The sequence below is a fragment of the Narcine bancroftii genome, chromosome 6 (genome assembly GCF_036971445.1).
Source record: "Narcine bancroftii isolate sNarBan1 chromosome 6, sNarBan1.hap1, whole genome shotgun sequence".
NCBI classification, from domain to species: domain Eukaryota; kingdom Metazoa; phylum Chordata; class Chondrichthyes; order Torpediniformes; family Narcinidae; genus Narcine; species Narcine bancroftii.
Window position 1 is genome coordinate 28,028,219 of NC_091474.1, and position 17,182 is coordinate 28,045,400.

Here is a 17,182-nt window from a genome sequence, read left to right on the forward strand (position 1 = left end):
GGGGCACTGGTCAAAATGGTGACTCTCCATCTTCTTACAGTAGATAAAGTTAAAGAATTTCATTCTAAATGTAGTATTACGTGACAATAATGGAGCCTTTACATTTAAAAAAAAGTATTAAATTTCTCGTCAATTCAAAGTTTGTTGCAGGATAGTTCTCAATTAATGTCTTACTTTGAAATTAGTACTTAATGCTACTTAACAGTTACTTATCAAAGAAAATTAAATCCAATGAAGTCTTTATATACATTTTAGGAGGGAGGAAGTTGAAAGGAATTAACAATAACAGTTCACAGCAGACATCTACAGATGAAGATACACAGTTCTTTATAACAAATATCAAAAAGTTGAATGGACACTTGCTTTAGAGAACCAAATGCAATAAAATAATAAATTGTTCAAGATGTACAATAGATCACCAACTGATAACACATCATAGGAAGGATAGCAAAACCAGTGAAATGGTGTGGTAAATTAAGATGCTAGACTGATTCCAGGAATTAAAGAATATCTTCACACGTAGGTTTCTATTTTCAACTTATGACTGGAGGATAACTCTCAAGGTAAGGCAGTGGACGTGGCATATATAGATTTCAGTAAGGCATTTGACAAGATGCCCCAAAGTGGGCTCATTCAGAAAGTCAAGGAATGGGATCCATGGAATCTTGGCTGCTTGGATTTTGAATTGGCTTGCCTGCTGAAGGCAGAGGGCAGTAGTAGATGGAAGGCATGCTGCCTGGAATTTGGCGACTAATGGCGTTCTGCAGGGATCTATTCTGGGATTGTTCTTTGCGATTTTTATAAATAACTTGGATGAGGTGGAGAGGTGGGTCAGTAAGTTTGCAGACGATACAAGAGGTGTTGTGAATAGTGTAGGTTGTCAGGTTACAACAGAATGTAGACAGGATGTAGAGTTGGCAGAGAAATGGCAGATGGAGATCAATCCGAATTAGTGCAAAATGATGCACTTTGAAAGGTCAATGTGAAGGTGGATACTTAACAGTGTGGAGTAACAGATGGATCTTGGGATCCAGGTCTGTAGGTTCTTTAAAGATTGCCGTGCAAGTTGATATGATGGTTAAGAAGGTGTTTGGTGTGCTAGCCTTCATTAGTCGGGAGAGTGAATTTAAGAGGTATGAGATAATGTTGCAGCTCGATAAACTCTGGTCAGATCACACTTGGAATATTGTGTTCAGTTCTGGTTGCCTCATCACAGAAAGGATGTGGAAGCTTTAAAGGGTGCAGAGGAAATTTACCAGAGTGTTGACTGGATTAGATAATGTATCTTATGAAGCAAGGTTGACTGAGCTAGCAATTTTCACTTCGGGGCAACAAAAGATGAGAGGTGGCTTAAGAGATATATATAAATTAAGAGGGTTATGGATGAATGGACAGCCAGCACCTCTTTTCCTGGGGCAACAATATTAAAAACCAGAGGACATCTGCTTAAGATGAGCAGAGAAAAGTTTTGGGAAATGTCAGATTTTTTTTTTTAAACCCAGTGATGGGGGCCTAAAAGCATTTCAGGGGTTGTGGTGGAGTCTCGTAAAATAGGGACATTCAAGACTCTTAGGCACATGGATGCAAAAAATAGTTATGGGTGTGAGGTAGGGAAGGATTGTTGTGGAGTAGGTTTACATAGATCAGTACAACTTCATGAGTCAAAGGGCCTGTATTTTGTTGTAATATTCTATTTAACCTGCTTCCATTATCTGCCAAATCAATATTATGGATTAAGGGCTCAAACATCATCAGTGTATTTAGTTTAAAAAGAGTTACTGAAGCATGAAGAATTTTATTATAAGTAGGTCCGATGCAAACTAATAACAAAAGGGAAATTTATAAACAACAAATACATGTTATTCAGATAAAATCAACAGGATGACCAAGCCTCAGCTGAAGAGCCAGCATCATGTATATTTTGAATGACCATTTTCCATGCTGTAATTTTCATAATTCAGTTTTTTTTGCCACATTGAAGGGAGGTAAATGCAGTACAATAAAGAAAGTTTGGAAAAGGTTCTAAAGAAACTTCCTCTAGAGACGTGCTTTATTGAACAGTTGTGAAAAGGTTTTGTGCAACTACAACCAAAATATCAGAGTGTAAAATTATGAATGCAGTAATCAGTCTGTCACTAAAATTGTAATACACCATGGCACCATTCATGTCTTTTGTGCATTTGAACATCTAAATATCTGACCATGAACTTTCATCTTCTCAGGGCATTCACAGCATCTCACAGCCAAAGAATCGCTTCTGCTATGCAAGCAGATATTAAGCAGGGTCCTAATGACAATACATGAATGGCTAGTTGATTCGAGAAATCAATGTAAACCAAAACTCAAACCTTATTTTACATCTGTCAAAGATTATGTTCAAATTATTCATGACCAATTGATCCCATTATCTTCAAGCACAAATGCAACCTGGTTTTGAAACACCTTTCTAATCTTTGATTCATTAAATCATTTGGAAAACTGATCTAATTCAGATTATTCAAGAAATAGGTGTATTTCAAGCTACTCACCAAGATAGTCACCAATCTTCTATCTTTATATAATTTCCCTGGACTATTCTCATTTTCCTTGATTTCAGATATCTATTGATCTTTGTTGTAAAAGAACTTAATGACAAATCTCCTTCAGTCATTTCCTGTGAAATAAATTTCCCTTCATGTCAGTCCTGCTCCTTATTTTGTAACTCCTGGCTCTTCAGCCAGGAGAAATAACATCCCTATATCTACCCTATTAAATAAAAATGTGATGAAATCTCATTGAAGCATACAAACCTCTATAGAATACGATTTACCTACTGAATAGCCCGTTTTCCACTGGCACCCTGTCCCAGGAATTAACGCCGGCATCAAATGAAATCATTTCACGCCGGATATTACTGCCTCTACCCTTACTCATATCCCTGGCGTTTGCTGATAAAACCAGTGGAAAAGCAGAAAGTCACCTGTTTCTAGTTGAAGGTAGAACACTCCAATCTCCAAGGATGTTGCATTCAGTGAAAAACCAACTAGTGTGCCAGTTAAGGGTGGCCCAGTGGAAACGTCGCAAAGGCTTCCTATCCCAGGACACTGCACAGCCAATTAACTGGGATCCCAGTAGAAAAGGGGCTATACTCTATTTTCCTCAAATGGAGTATCTGCCACCTCTGGAACAAAGTTCATGAATCTTTACCATTGGTTCCCTTTATAGTATACAATATCGCAATTGCAATCTGTCAACATCCTATATAATTACTACAAGATATTGTTACACCTTTACACAAATAATCACATAATAAAGATCAATTATTTGTCTTACTAAACCCTCATTACAACTGGATCTAGGCTTTCAGTGACTTGTATACTATTGCCCAATTTCTCACTATTCAAAAAAAAAATCTGCTGCTTTATGCACCCCATAGTAGATTCTTCCACATTGTTGCAACTACTATCCATAGAAGCCATTTGGAGGCCAGGTGGATAGTGTACCGTGAACTTTTGTTGTGTTTTAATGTTAACTTCAATTTTAACATTTGTGTAAATCTGCTCTGTGGTCCTGGAGAAATGCTATCTCGTCTTTACCATACATGGTATGGTATGAACGACAAATAAAGGTGACTTGACATGGTGGTACTCTTTACTGTGATGCGTTTTGATATAATCCACCAAGTTCAGAAAAGTTTTTTAACGATTTATTGATGAACACAAAAAGATGTACAAGTACACAATCCTTTATCCGGAACCCTTTATCCTGATTTCGGAAAGCCAGATTTAAGCCTACCCGAATCACGCTGCCGTCTTCCCCCCTCGCCCGCCCAACTCACGCTGCCGTCTCTCTCCCCACTTGCCGGATTTTGGATGTCTGGATAAAGGACTGTGTACCTGTAATGATTTATTATAATGTAGTCTGAATATTCCAAGTAGTAATGTCTTTGTGGAAATGATCTATTACAATGAAGTCTATGACGAACTAATATTTAATCCATGGTAATAGTCAACAAAAAAAAATGCGAGCCTCACTCACCCTCTATCTCTATATTGCGATATTGTTCAACACGGGCTAACTGCTCTAACTGCACATAAACCACCGTGTATGAGCCAACCCCCAGTCCATAGCACAAGCGCACTGGAAGATACCGAATGCCTGCAGGTCCCAGGACACTGCCAACACCCACAGTTGAACTGACAACAGTAAAAAATGAGCCTTTGCCTCAACTGATAATTACACAATTATAAATAACAAATACAGTAAATTCCAATATTATGTAGTCTTCTTTCGTCATAAGGCCAGAGGTTTTACCACCAGTCTGGACCAGTAAAGTATGTAGTCTGTGTAGTGGTCAAGGGGAAAGGTAAAAAAAAAAGTCAGTTTGGACTTGTCAAAGTTCCTCCATCTCCTGTAGACATGGCAGGGTCTGCCTTCTAATGTCAAAGGTAAAGGTTCCATTATTGACACGTAATACTACATTTAGAATGTAACATGAAATTCTTTAACTTTTGTCTACTGTAAGGCAGACAGAGAATTGCAACTTTGTCCAGCGCCCCTCACAGAAACCTACAGCACCATGCAGCCTCCCCGCCAAGTACTGACCAATCCTGAGCCGCTTAGTATCTGAGATCAGACAATCTCAGGTGTATTCGAGCTATTAGGTTACACCATTTCTGTCCTGAGTTTTAAAGTCTTTCTGTCAGCATCTTAACTACAATTGATCAGTTTCTTCAACAAACACTGGTTTGCTGTTCTCAGTGGTACACTGCTCCAATACAGGTTCCAAGATTTCAAATGGCATTCCTCAGACTTCGGGAATAGAGTCCACGTTATTTTGAAGAACTCGAACGCCCTGTTCAAATAATGACATTATCTTTGGAAGATGAACAATCTTAGAACCAGATTTTGAAAATTTTGATCCTCTTGATTTTAACATACAAGCCTCTTTTGCCTTCCCGGCAACAGGTTTGCTATCTTTTTCTTTCTTTTTTTATGGTTGGTCACAGATAAGACAAGATTCAAATGACATTGGTTATTCAAACTCATCAACAGCCATGGCATTTGTAGAATCCTTCTGTAAATCCTTTTGATTTATTTTCATCAACATGATTTTCACTGAACTTCTTTCCTGAAAATTAAGCTTATTCATTAGCCACACTGTGCAAAAAGATGCAGTGCTACCTGGGTCAAGAAATAGACAAGTATGCACTGTTGCATTCCCCTTCTTGGCCCCACTTGCAAAAGCTCTATTGTGAATTTGCAGTCATCCTCACCAGCCCCAGCAAAAAACCATTTGTCTGAACCAAGGAAATAGCACGGTTTTCAACTACTTCCTTTGATTCTGCTTGCTCATTTCCCACTTCTTTCTTTCTTTGGTGAATATGCAGCATTCTGAGATGCTTCATTCTGCATATATTGTAGCTGAATCGGTTCCTGCAATTTTTGCTGATGTGTCCTATGCACAGACAGCCAAAACATGTTCCATTTTCCTTTAGAAAAGCGATTGTCTCACTATGTGCCCTCTTTTCCAACCATGGACACATCTCCAAAGCATGTCCATCTCCACAGAACAAACAGTTCTTCACAATAGGCAAACTCAATATTTTTCTTAACTGCAACTGTCACAGTGGTAGCAAAGGTACTTCCTTTTAAATCTGAGATGAGGCTGTGAGTTGGACCTCCTTATATATTTTATAATTATTTTGTGCTGCTTGCCACTGAGCCAGATTTGGATCTAAATTGTCGTTGTCCTTTGAATTTTTTTTTAAAAAAAGGCCTGCCCTGTGGAAGCTCAATGAATGCTTTGCATGATTTTGCCTACATCACATCAAATTCTAAAATCTAACACAATCCTGGTTAATAATGTCTTCAGCATTAAAAATGAGTAGCAATAATAGCTCACTGTTGGAGTGTCTTTGATATCTCCAAATACCAGCTCTGTTGCAATCCTCACTTGCCTTTCAATGTAACCTTTCAATTGTGTTTTTCCTGTAACTCACAGACCACAGTTCTCCACATATCCCTCAGTTGGTAGGGCAACTTCCTTATGATGACTAACGTATTAGCAGGCATGTTAAACTCATGCATGTACTCAATATCTTCCATAGCATTACAACATCCTCTTAGAAACAGGGTATATGCTTGTAGATCCCTTGTGTCTTCTGGTTTTCGACAATCATGAAAGAACTTTCTCCATATAAGCTGTTGCAATTTTATGCTCGTTGCCAAAATGCTCCCATAGTTAAGACTTAGCCATGATGAATCCTCTGTCCAAGGCAATTTGTAGGCAATGACTTATAATTTTTCTTGACTGTTCACTTGTGCACTGTTCCAGATAATAGAGACAATCTCTGAGGTTTTTGTTCTTGCTTTCAATATTTTGTTTAAAGGATTTAATGAACACTTGGTACTGAAGTGGGTCACCATCAAAAACTTGAATCACCTTCTTGGGCAACATAGCTGGATTTCACCTTTCCATGACTGAGAATACGTTGCTTTGTTCATTATGACTTGTAGCAGAAAACGTCATTATGCATGTTCACCTTGATTTCTGGTGCATGACTTGAGTGTCAAGGGAGCTGTGGCGATAGACCAGACCTGAGCTGCAGTTCTGTCTGTGGTTGTTACCACTAGTGCTTGTGGGTTGGTAATCAGCATGGGAGAATTTGTCTATGTCTTGTAACTGTGGTAGAAAAGGGATCTGCCTTAACAGTAAATGTTTTCCTTTCCTGTTGTCAGTCTCAATATACGACTCCATACCATCAGTCACTTCAGATAAGTTACTTCAAACATGGATCCCTCTGAGGCTCCTCGTACCCTCACCTTTCCATATTAGCAGCAATGTTTGCATCCAGCTCCAGCTGCTCTTTTTTCCTCCTTAGCTGCTCCTTCTCCTTCCTTAGCTGCTCCCCTTGTTCTTCTAAGGCATATTTATCCTCAAGCAATTTTTGTTGTGTAACAAGAGCTGTCACTTCAACCTGAGCCTTTAAACGTGCAGATGTTCTACAGGAAACTCTGAAACTTGATCCAGAAGAACTTTGTTTGCTTCTCCTGCTTCCAACATTTGACACACTGTCACCTGGTTGTATTTCATCCTGCATATCAAATGGTGCCTTCATACTTGACTCTTTCTCCAGTTGGAATTGCACATCCTTTGCATCTTCATCCTCTTCTCCATCATTTTGTAATATATCTTTAGCCATTTCCAAGCTGCTGACTTTAAATTTAGTCGATGTCTTCTGCAGTGGTTTTAATCACAACTCAGCAGTGATGTCGGCAGCAGCCATTTTATGCTTCAAACACCAAGCATGGACAACGCGAGCACAAAATCAAGTCCCCAGTGGACAAGCGGCAGTACTTCCAAACTGTATTCAAACTAAATAAATATACAAGAGTCCACAAATATAATCCTACCACTTCTGATGGCCTTGATGTGCTGCTTCAACAAGCCAGTTTCCACCGCTGCTCCAGTCAATTATATTGCTGCTTCTCAGGAAATGGCTCTACCGTGTCTATAGGGCATTCTGCTCTAGGATTAGCAACTCTGGACTTCCCCTGTGGCTGATGCCCAGGCCGATGGAGGCAATTTGTTGTTAGCAGTCTGCTCTCAGCATTTCCAACATGGCCACCATATTGGGTTCAGTATAACTCCAGAACAAAGACTTTTGTTAAGACTGTTTCCCCTCCAAATAAATTTTCTGATGACTAAATTTAGTGACTACTATCCATAAAAGCCACTTGGAGGCTAGGTGGGGCTCTTCACTGTGATGCCTTTCGATATAATCCACTACTAAGTGCAGATTAATTTTATTTTAATAAACGGTTTACTGATGAACACAAAGACTTGTAATGATTTATTATAACATTGTTCGAATATTCCAAGTAGTAATGTCTATGTGGAAACGATCTATTACAATGACGTCTGTGACAAATGATCTATAACTAACCAATCCATGTCAAGAGTCAACAAAAAAAAATGCAAGCCTCACTCACCCTCCTCGCCTCTAAACCGTCATATTGTTTAACACGGGCTAACTGATCCAACTTGGCATAACCCCCGTGCATATGCCAACCCCCAGTTCATAGCGCATGCACACTGGAAGATACTGAACACACGCAGTCCCTGGGTCCCAGGACGCCACCGAGATATCCAGCCAAACTGATACAGTAAACAACGAGCCTTTGGCTCTTACAAACATTTTTCCATTCTTTATATATCTGGCACATTCTTGCCCAATCACATAGCTCATCTGCAGCTGCTTCTCTCATCAATGCCTAGTTTCCTATCAGTCTTTTTCCATGTAGATAAATACAAATAGCTCAATTTCTATTTCCTATTCTCATTATAAACTCACCAATAATTTGCCATCTTTTTTTTTTAAACATTTTTATAAGGTTGTAGTCTGTTTTAAGTTTCTTATTTGCAGCAGAAACTGGAGACAATCTATTTCAGTCAAACAGTAAAAAAAAACTCAATGTAATCAAATATTGATGACAGTTTATTTTCTTTGCTGCTCTTCTTAGGCTCACTAAAACTTTGATCAACTTAGGAGCGAAACATACAATGCCAAGCAACCTGGCTAACCAGATACTGGCCTATTCAATTCACACAGAACCAGACTTCAGCTTAATAATAGCTACAATCCCATTTGCTCCCATACTGCACCTGCACTTTATTAAACTGAATTTTCACCACAAATATTTGCAGAAGCTTTCTGGTTATGCAGCAAGGTTCTTTTGCACCACAATACAAGCAAAGATCGAGTCTTAGCAAATGGATCTGAAAATCTCTATTGTTTTATTTAGCATTTCTATCATAACATCAGTTAACACATTAGTCAAGAAATCTATTGTTGAAATCCTTCAAGTGCAGTGAAATCCATGCTGTTGTTTCCCCACCCCAACCCCTTTCCAAACAGTACTCTTTTGTTTCTTCCCATTCCTGTGTATTACCATTATACTGCAGTTACCAGCAGCTTTTAAATATGGCCAAGAAATTACAAGACATGAAGTAAGAAGGTAACTGCTACTACTAGTATGTGTCTCCAGCTGGTCCAAATTTCTACTGGCGTATTCTCAGACAAGACCATTCTTTAGTTAGAAACAGAAAACACAAATATAAAATAAGTGCTCCTAATCATTACCTTAGGAAATCTCTCAGGATCAAGGGTAACAGTGCTGTGGATTCTGAGGCAATTGATAAAAGTAACTGGGCTCTCACTTCTGATGCATCATTGCAATTGACTCTTAACTGCCTCTTCATTTGCAAATACAGATGAACTGTAGAAGCCTGCAATGCCAATATCCTGTGAAATGACCTAAACAAAATCTTAAATTGCTGAGCTTGCTCTGTGACAAAATGGGAAGATATTTGCGTTTCTGTATTTTTTTTAATATTTGATTTCAACCCGTTCAGAAAAGGCTGATAAATTAACACTGCAAATCTGGAAAGGTCGGGTGAAGGCCTTTCCTCAGAACTCTGGGTTAACCTTCATCTTGCAAATGATATACTCCAGAATTCATATTCAAAACACAAATCCACTTCAGATTTGAAAAATTTAAAGGAAATGTGTTTTTAAGATCAGAGATCCCTTATTCACAAGAAACCAAATCCTATCATTCCAAAGGAGTGTGAAAAGACATGTAATTTCTACCAATAGCCTTCTTTTACATATCAATATTAGAAAAAGTCAAGTGGTTACAAAATTTAGATTACAAAATTGTTCTAGAGATGTCATAACAAGATTGCCAAGACTTGAAACATGGCACTAGTGTGTCCTATGGCCTGGACTCTCAACATTACTCATTTTCAAAAGTAAAAACTTGAAAATGCAATATTAGGCAGATCTGGAGACCTGGATATACAAATTAAGCCACACGGGGACATCCAGTGAGAAGAGTACAAGCCACACAAACAGCTGGGGTGTGGAATGACAAATAAATGGGGTAGTGTAGGGCAAACACTATGGACATCCTGTGACTGATGACAACTGCAAATTTAACTTCAGCAGTCTTCTACCAGTCAACATTACAATTAGAATGCCCATATTTTCAAACAATCCAAGGACCTGATTCATAGGAGAGTTTGCTTTGCTAAAATTAAACTTTTTTTAAAAAAGTGGAGCTTATAATAGGATGAATAAAGACACAGATTCCCCCTCAATCACCCATAGTTTAGTGTACTCTGAAATTTTAAGAATTCCTTTATGTTTAGGTGGAATTGTGCTGTACAACCCCATGAAAACACTGCATGCAGCAAAGATAATTGGAACAAACAACATTCCACTGTTCCACTGATTATAAATGCACCAGGACTACATGCAAATCTGGATGCTCTGCTCTAGTACAGTTATAACTAACTGACAATATGGAAAATTGTCCAGTTATGGCCTGTTCATATAAAGTAGTAAGAATCTAATGTCTCTTATTTCTACCCAGTATACTGGGACTCCTTAGATCCAGGTAAGTTTTTAACCTGCAAAGAACAACCAGCAAAGAACTATTAAATTAAAATATTATTCTCCTTGGCCAGGAGGCGGCCTCCAGTGACCCCATAAACTTCATTTCCTCCCTCTCCAAAAGACAGCCTTGGAAAACACAACGCAAGAGAAGCTCCCTTTCAATTAAATGGATTTGGAACCTCATATATTCAAAATGTGCGGAAATGGCAGCAGCTTGAGATATCCAATATCAATTAAAAACTAGTTGCACAATTGTTCTATGCAGCACTCTTGATCCCAGGACAATATTCAGGAAGTTTCAGGCAATGACCACCTCCAACAAACAAGAACCCAAGCACTAACTGTTGGCCTTCAACGGCATTAACATTACTGAGCCCCACCATTAAGAAGCTGGCGGGACTCCAAAGGTCAAGCAGAATCCATGGATAAAAGTGGTCAGTATCTCTTTTGGGACTTTTTAAAACAAAGGCTGTCTCAATAAAAAATCCTGACGAAAACAATGAAAGACCACTTCTATCCAGAGACCCTCCAGCTTCTCTATTCAGTCATTTCCAACATCTGCATTTTTTTTGTTTCCTCTACCATCAAATATCTTGAGGGTCACCTTTAAGCAGAAGTTCACTTGGAAAACTACACAAATACTGTGGCTGGATATCCTGTGGCTGGATATCCTGAGGCTGGATATCCTGAGGGAAATATATCAATTTCTGACATTCCAAGATCTTTCCACCATAATGAAAGGTGGGGTGGTGGGGGGTGATGGAATTCTCTCCATTTACCTTATCAACTGGCCTAAATGGTTAGGCCTTTCACCACTAGCATTCAGTGGGTACCATTTAACTGATGTTTTATTTTAAACTCAACTAGGTCACTGATAGCACTTTCCAAACCATCTAATTCTACACCCAAGGTGGACAAAGAAGCAAGTATGTAAGAATGTCATCTAGCTACTTTAGTGCACATTAATCTGATTAGCTAATTTAATGCATACTAATTTATTTGGATTATACACCAGAAACTCGGGTCAGTTTCAAGAAGTCTTTATAATTGACATTGCTCGAACATTAATTTAGCAAGTCTATAAAATTGTACATTCTAGCACTTTTTGAAAGAACGCCACACACATTATGTTAAAATGATAACATGCTTTAAGCTTTAGCCTGAAAGCAGTAACAAAGGTTTCTGTGCCAAACCACACGAGTTTGTGATTGAATGTCAAAATGGAGAAGTTCTAATCACAGATGTCAAGTGCTTTTGTTCATCACTGATAATGATGCACAATGTGGAGTGTGGCATAGGATACCTTGAGAGCATGTGGTAGAGAAGTTAAGCCACATTAGTTTGTTGCTGTTATTTTTAACAGTAACAAGTTTATAACAACTCAGAAATAACAAAGCAACATTTATAAATACAGGTTTGCACCACTTAATGTCTGATCAGCAACGTCCAACAGCATATACACCTGTTGTCTAATAGTTATAATGGAGTTCAATCAGAGATCCCGATCAGAGAAAGCAAGAAGTGGATGCAACCAGAATTGAAGAGGCAAAGGAAACTCAAGAGCAGTTCCAGCTGTGTAGGGGATGATGGGTAATGATCCTTCTTCCAGCTCTATAGTGAGATGCTGCATCAACTTTTAAGTGTTCTGTTTCTCTTCATCTGCCCCCCACCCCAAACACTTCATAAAAGACGCATCAGAATTGTGCCAAATGACATCGCCAAGCTTCCAAGGTAAAAAACAAATCCACGACATTTACACATCCTTTGGGCCACCTGTTAGTAAATCCTTGTTCCTCCATTTACTTAAGTATTGTTCACACTTACTTTCTTGCTGGGGAGTGACACTGCTGCTGGTCACCACCAGGGATTCGAGCAGTTTCCTGCCCGCCTCACTGACATCCTGGTCGACCTGCTGAAGGTTTATCTCCCCCACTTCTTCCACATCCAGCAGGTGACTCACTGTGAAATTTTCTTTTTAAGATTGTAAATTGTCCATACTGGCTGTAATAGCGTTCTCCCTGCAACAACGACTGGATCCTGGGTCGTGGGCTGACGGCGTCATCAGCCCACCCCTATAGTACATTTTATGATGCGACGTGGAGACACAAGCCTGAAAAGGGATTGGAGTTGGCACCTTGGAGCCACTCATGGAGCATTTATGAAGCTAAGGTCTTTGACACAAGGGTGGAGAATCTCTGCTTTAACAGTAGCATTTTTTTTTACTCTATAAAAGGGCCTTGAGGAAGTTGAGAACAGTGATGTGGATGATCCTGATCCTCTTTGTTAAACTGTGTGTGATATAGGCTAAGAAAGTGTTTACATAAAAGCTTAAAACATTTAAATAAATTAAAGTTTAGTTTATCATGTTCTGTATCTCATATAGTTTTGCTAAGTATATACAGTAATATGGTGTTCGCATAATGCTAAGTTTCACAGAATCTATCGTGGACATTAAGAGACCATACCTGTACTTTGAGAAAACAGAAGAATACAGTAGTATTGTGTATTGCAAAATGAGACCAGTCGACTACAAGGTGGCTTGTCCAGTGCTTCATCATTTGAAAATGAAGGGCTGGGACAGTTCTTTGGCTGAAACTACATAGATTTGGGGAAAGTGAACATTTTCTGCATTATTTACTACCAGCTAACAGAGATGTGAAGCTTCTTGTGATAAGAAAACTACAAATTTAATATATATTTCACCAAAATGCACATAATAATTTCATTCAGCCTTTGTGATTTATGAAATTTCAGTGATGCATCTCTACAGTAAAGGTGACTGCAGAAGTTATCTTATTTTGCTTCATAGGGAAGGGACTTCAATAAATTATGAAATTAGTTCAGTCCAAATCCACAATACCAAGGTAAGAAATAGTAGAAGCATGACTCAAGAAATAAAGAGAATTTGCTGCTGGAGTTCATGCTGTTAGCTGGAAAGGAGCACTTCTGTACTTCACTGACAACAGTTTAGTGATTACAAATTAATGGTCAATATCACAGATGCAATGGCAAGTAAAAAAAAACTGAACAGAAATATTCTTAAATGCATTTTCCAAGAATATTATTACACCCTGGAATTAACAGATCAAATGGAAATTAGAAGAATGGATTCTGATATTAGAGTGCAAAAATGTTGTGATGCAAATTTTTTTAATATATTTGGCAAGGGAATTCAAAAAGTACCTTTTTAAATTTTAAACCAAATTGGATTCAGAGTAGATTTGGGATTTTCAAATCATACTTTTTTAAAAAAAAAACAGAGCACAATGTAAAGCTTTGTAAGTAGATTTTGCACCACAATGCTACCAAGATCCCTTTTTTCAATGACATCCCAATTAATTGGCCATTCAGTATCGCGGTTAAAGAAGCAGATTTTCCTGTTCCCACTGGGCCACTTTTAACCAGGTCACTACCTGCTTTCACATTGACCACAAGTCAACTCCGGGGATAGGAATGTCTTCCTTCAACTGCAAACATCCCGTGTGACTTGTCACACTGAGTTAAAAGGCATGCCAACATCAGCTGACCCTGGGAACGTAAGTAGGGATCGAGGCCGTCAAACACCGGCATGATTTTGTGCCGGCGTGCCGAATGATTCGCTTTTCCACTGGACCCTTGCTGTCAATTCCTGGGAGAAGATGCCAGTGAAAAAGGGGCTAAGGAAAATTATCCAAAAAAAATCATACACAGCTGCTTTTTTAAAAACCATTTGTTACGCTGATATTAAATCCCCACCAATGAGAACTAATCCTGCAGATTATGAACCAATGCAGAAACTTTACAGGGAAATTCTGATACTTTCAAAACTCTCAAGTATTAGGTATATGCCAATTTTTTTTGGAACTTCTGTGAGAAATTTATATTTGGATACATGGCTTAAGAAGAAATGTATTATATACTATAAATGAGCTGCCTAACAGTTACCTTCTGGTCCATTCCAGGTTAGAAAGTTTTGCTTACCATATATGCCATTGTATGCAACGACTCTGTACAGGACAAAAAAACTTTCACCTTAAAACCAGGGGTAAGGTTTCAAGGATTTACCTTGATGAAGGGCTCAAGCCTGAAATGTTGGTTATGTATCTTTATCTTTGCTATATAAAGTACACTGTTTCACCTGCTGAGTTTCTCCAGCATTGTGCTAACTTCTCAAGCATTGTGTTTTACTTTTATCTCAATTCAAATATTCAATATACTCTCTCAGCTATACTTCTAATCCAATTGCCTACAATTTCTTGACATTTATAACTGTGATTTCAATCAACTGTTTAAAATCTGCATACTTCTAAATCTCTCTCTCATTCCCTAATGTAATTACCATATATTTCAGTATACAAGTCGACACAATGTAGCACATGACAAAAATATGAATCAAGCTTTCAGTTGAAAGTGATAAAAATGGACAAGAAAATCATCAACTTCACTGCTGCAATGAGAAGTTAGTAAGAGATTGGAGGAAGAAAGAAGAGAATTTAAGAAAAATACCAAAAAAATCAATGTTCTTTGAGAATCTGCAGAGGTTATCTGCTGCATCCAGTGCTCCTGTTGCTGCCTCCTCTTCATTGGGGTCACTAGACGTAGGCTGGGAGATAGTTTCATTGAACACCTTTCTCTTCTGTTGCCTCCCAGTGGCCAACCATTTCAATTCCGTGGCCCACTCCCACGCCAGCATGTCTGTCCATGGCTTCATGCACTGCCAAACCAAGGCCACTCACAAAATGGAGGAATATTTAATATTCCATCTGGGAACTCTCCAACCAAATGGCATTAACATTGACCTCCCCAGTTTTTGTTACGCCCTCCATTGTCTCTATCTTTCCCTATCCCGCTGTCTCCTTTCCTCTAGCTTCCCACCTGCTTCCCTCCCCATTTAAAGAGTTTCCCTCCCCCTATCACTTACCAGCTTTTCTTTTCTGCCCTCCCAAATCCACCCATGACCTCTTGCCTGTGGGCCTGTGCTCCTCCTTCTGGCCCTCCCACCACCATTTTATTCAGATGCCTGCTTCCTTTTTACTCATACCTTGACAAAGAGCTCAGGCCCGGAATATTGGTCATTTATCTTTGCATCATAAAGAACACTGTGTGACCCGCTGAGTTTCTCCAGCACTTTTGTATCATGAATAACATTTCTAACTGTTGGCACCAAAGTAAAAGAAACAAAGAATATCTTTAAACTATGAAATGTAGAACTTAGCAGTTATTAGAAATTTGAATAAAAGAATGATGGAAATATTGAAATCAGGCAGTATCTGTGAGGAGAGGAAGCTGCGGTATGGTGGATAACCTCTGAGGGGTTGCCGGTGCCAATGCTAACAGGAAAGTGGTTTCCCACGTTCTTCTATCTAGATAATGGAGGAATACTATGTCAGCCCAGACTCAAAGATCCAAATATCATTTTCAATGCCACTCCTATTTCATGCAGGTTTTTTTAAAATTATTACAACATTGACCCAAAATATCCACAGTTGATGCCAAACCTGCTGAAGATTTTCAATACTTACTATTTTTATTTTACATATCCAGCACGTGCAGTTATTTCATTTTCAACTGGTCACTGTATTTTCAATTTCTTGTGCCTAAGCGATGGAATTCCTTCCCTAAAATTATCTAAGTTTCTCTCCTCAAATGGCTTTTAGTCACCTGCTTAATGTTCCATTGATGAAACCACAAATTTTGCTTCAACATTTACCATGTAAAAGGCACAACACAATTGTCAATGGTTGTTTTCATATACAACTCTAATCACTGAAAGATTTTCACTTTGAACTGAAAGTGATCTTGATTTTAATAAGATTCCATGGTGCCATAATTTGTCAAATATCTTTAGTTACATTGTACAATGTATATGACCATACCATACCATAGGTCCCTGAACTACTCTTTGCAGATGATGCCGCTTTAGTTGCCCATTCAGAGCCAGCTCTTCAGCGCTTGACGTCCTGTTTTGCGGAAACTGCCAAAATGTTTGGCCTGGAAGTCAGCCTGAACAAAAACTGAGGTCCTCCATCAGCCAGCTCTCCACCATGACTACCAGCCCCACCACATCTCCATCGGGCACACAAAACTCAAAACGGTTAACCAGTTTACCTATCTCGTCTGCACCATTTCATCAGATGCAAGGATCGACAATGAGATAGACAACAGACTCGCCGAGGCAAATAGAGCCTTTGGAAGACTACACAAAAGAGTCTGGAAAAACAACCAACTGAAAAACCTCACAAAGATTAGCGTATACAGAGCCGTTGACATACCCACACTCCTGTTCGGCTCCGAATCATGGGTCCTCTACCGGCATCACCTACGGCTCCTAGAACGCTTCCACCAGCGTTGTCTCCGCTCTATCCTCAACATTCATTGGAGCGACTTCATCTCCAACATCGAAGTACTCGAGATGGCAGAGGCCGACAGCATCGAATCCACGCTGCTGAAGATCCAACTGCGCTGGGTAGGTCACGTCTCCAGAATGGAGGACCATCTCCTTCCCAAGATCGTGTTCTATGGCGAGCTCTCCACTGGCCACTGAGACAGAAGTGCACCAAAGAAGAGGTACAAGGACTGCCTAAAGAAATCTCTTGGTGCCTGCCACATTGACCACCACCAGTGGGCTGATATCGCCTCAAACCGTGCATCTTGGCGACTCACAGTTCGGCGGGCAGCAATCTCCTTTGAAGACCACAGAGCCCACCTCACTGACAAAAGGCAAAGGAGGAAAAACCCAACACCCAACCCCAACCAACCAA

The 17,182-nt window shown here is 39.2% G+C and overlaps 1 protein-coding gene across 10 annotated transcripts in view; it reads right to left on the reverse strand.

The window, feature by feature from the left end:
* Positions 1-17,182, reverse strand: part of LOC138735878 (death-inducer obliterator 1-like) — a 144,722-nt gene that overhangs the window by 103,779 nt on the left and 23,761 nt on the right. The window contains exon 3 of one of the 10 annotated variants that reach the window (XM_069884431.1): positions 2,529-2,653. The exons of 8 other annotated variants lie outside the window; for them this stretch is intronic. The gene's annotated coding sequence lies outside the window, so the exon portion shown is untranslated. Of the gene's footprint in view, positions 1-2,528; positions 2,654-15,342; positions 15,363-17,182 lie in introns of those variants that run through there. One more of the 10 variants, XM_069884437.1, reaches the window with a different exon arrangement.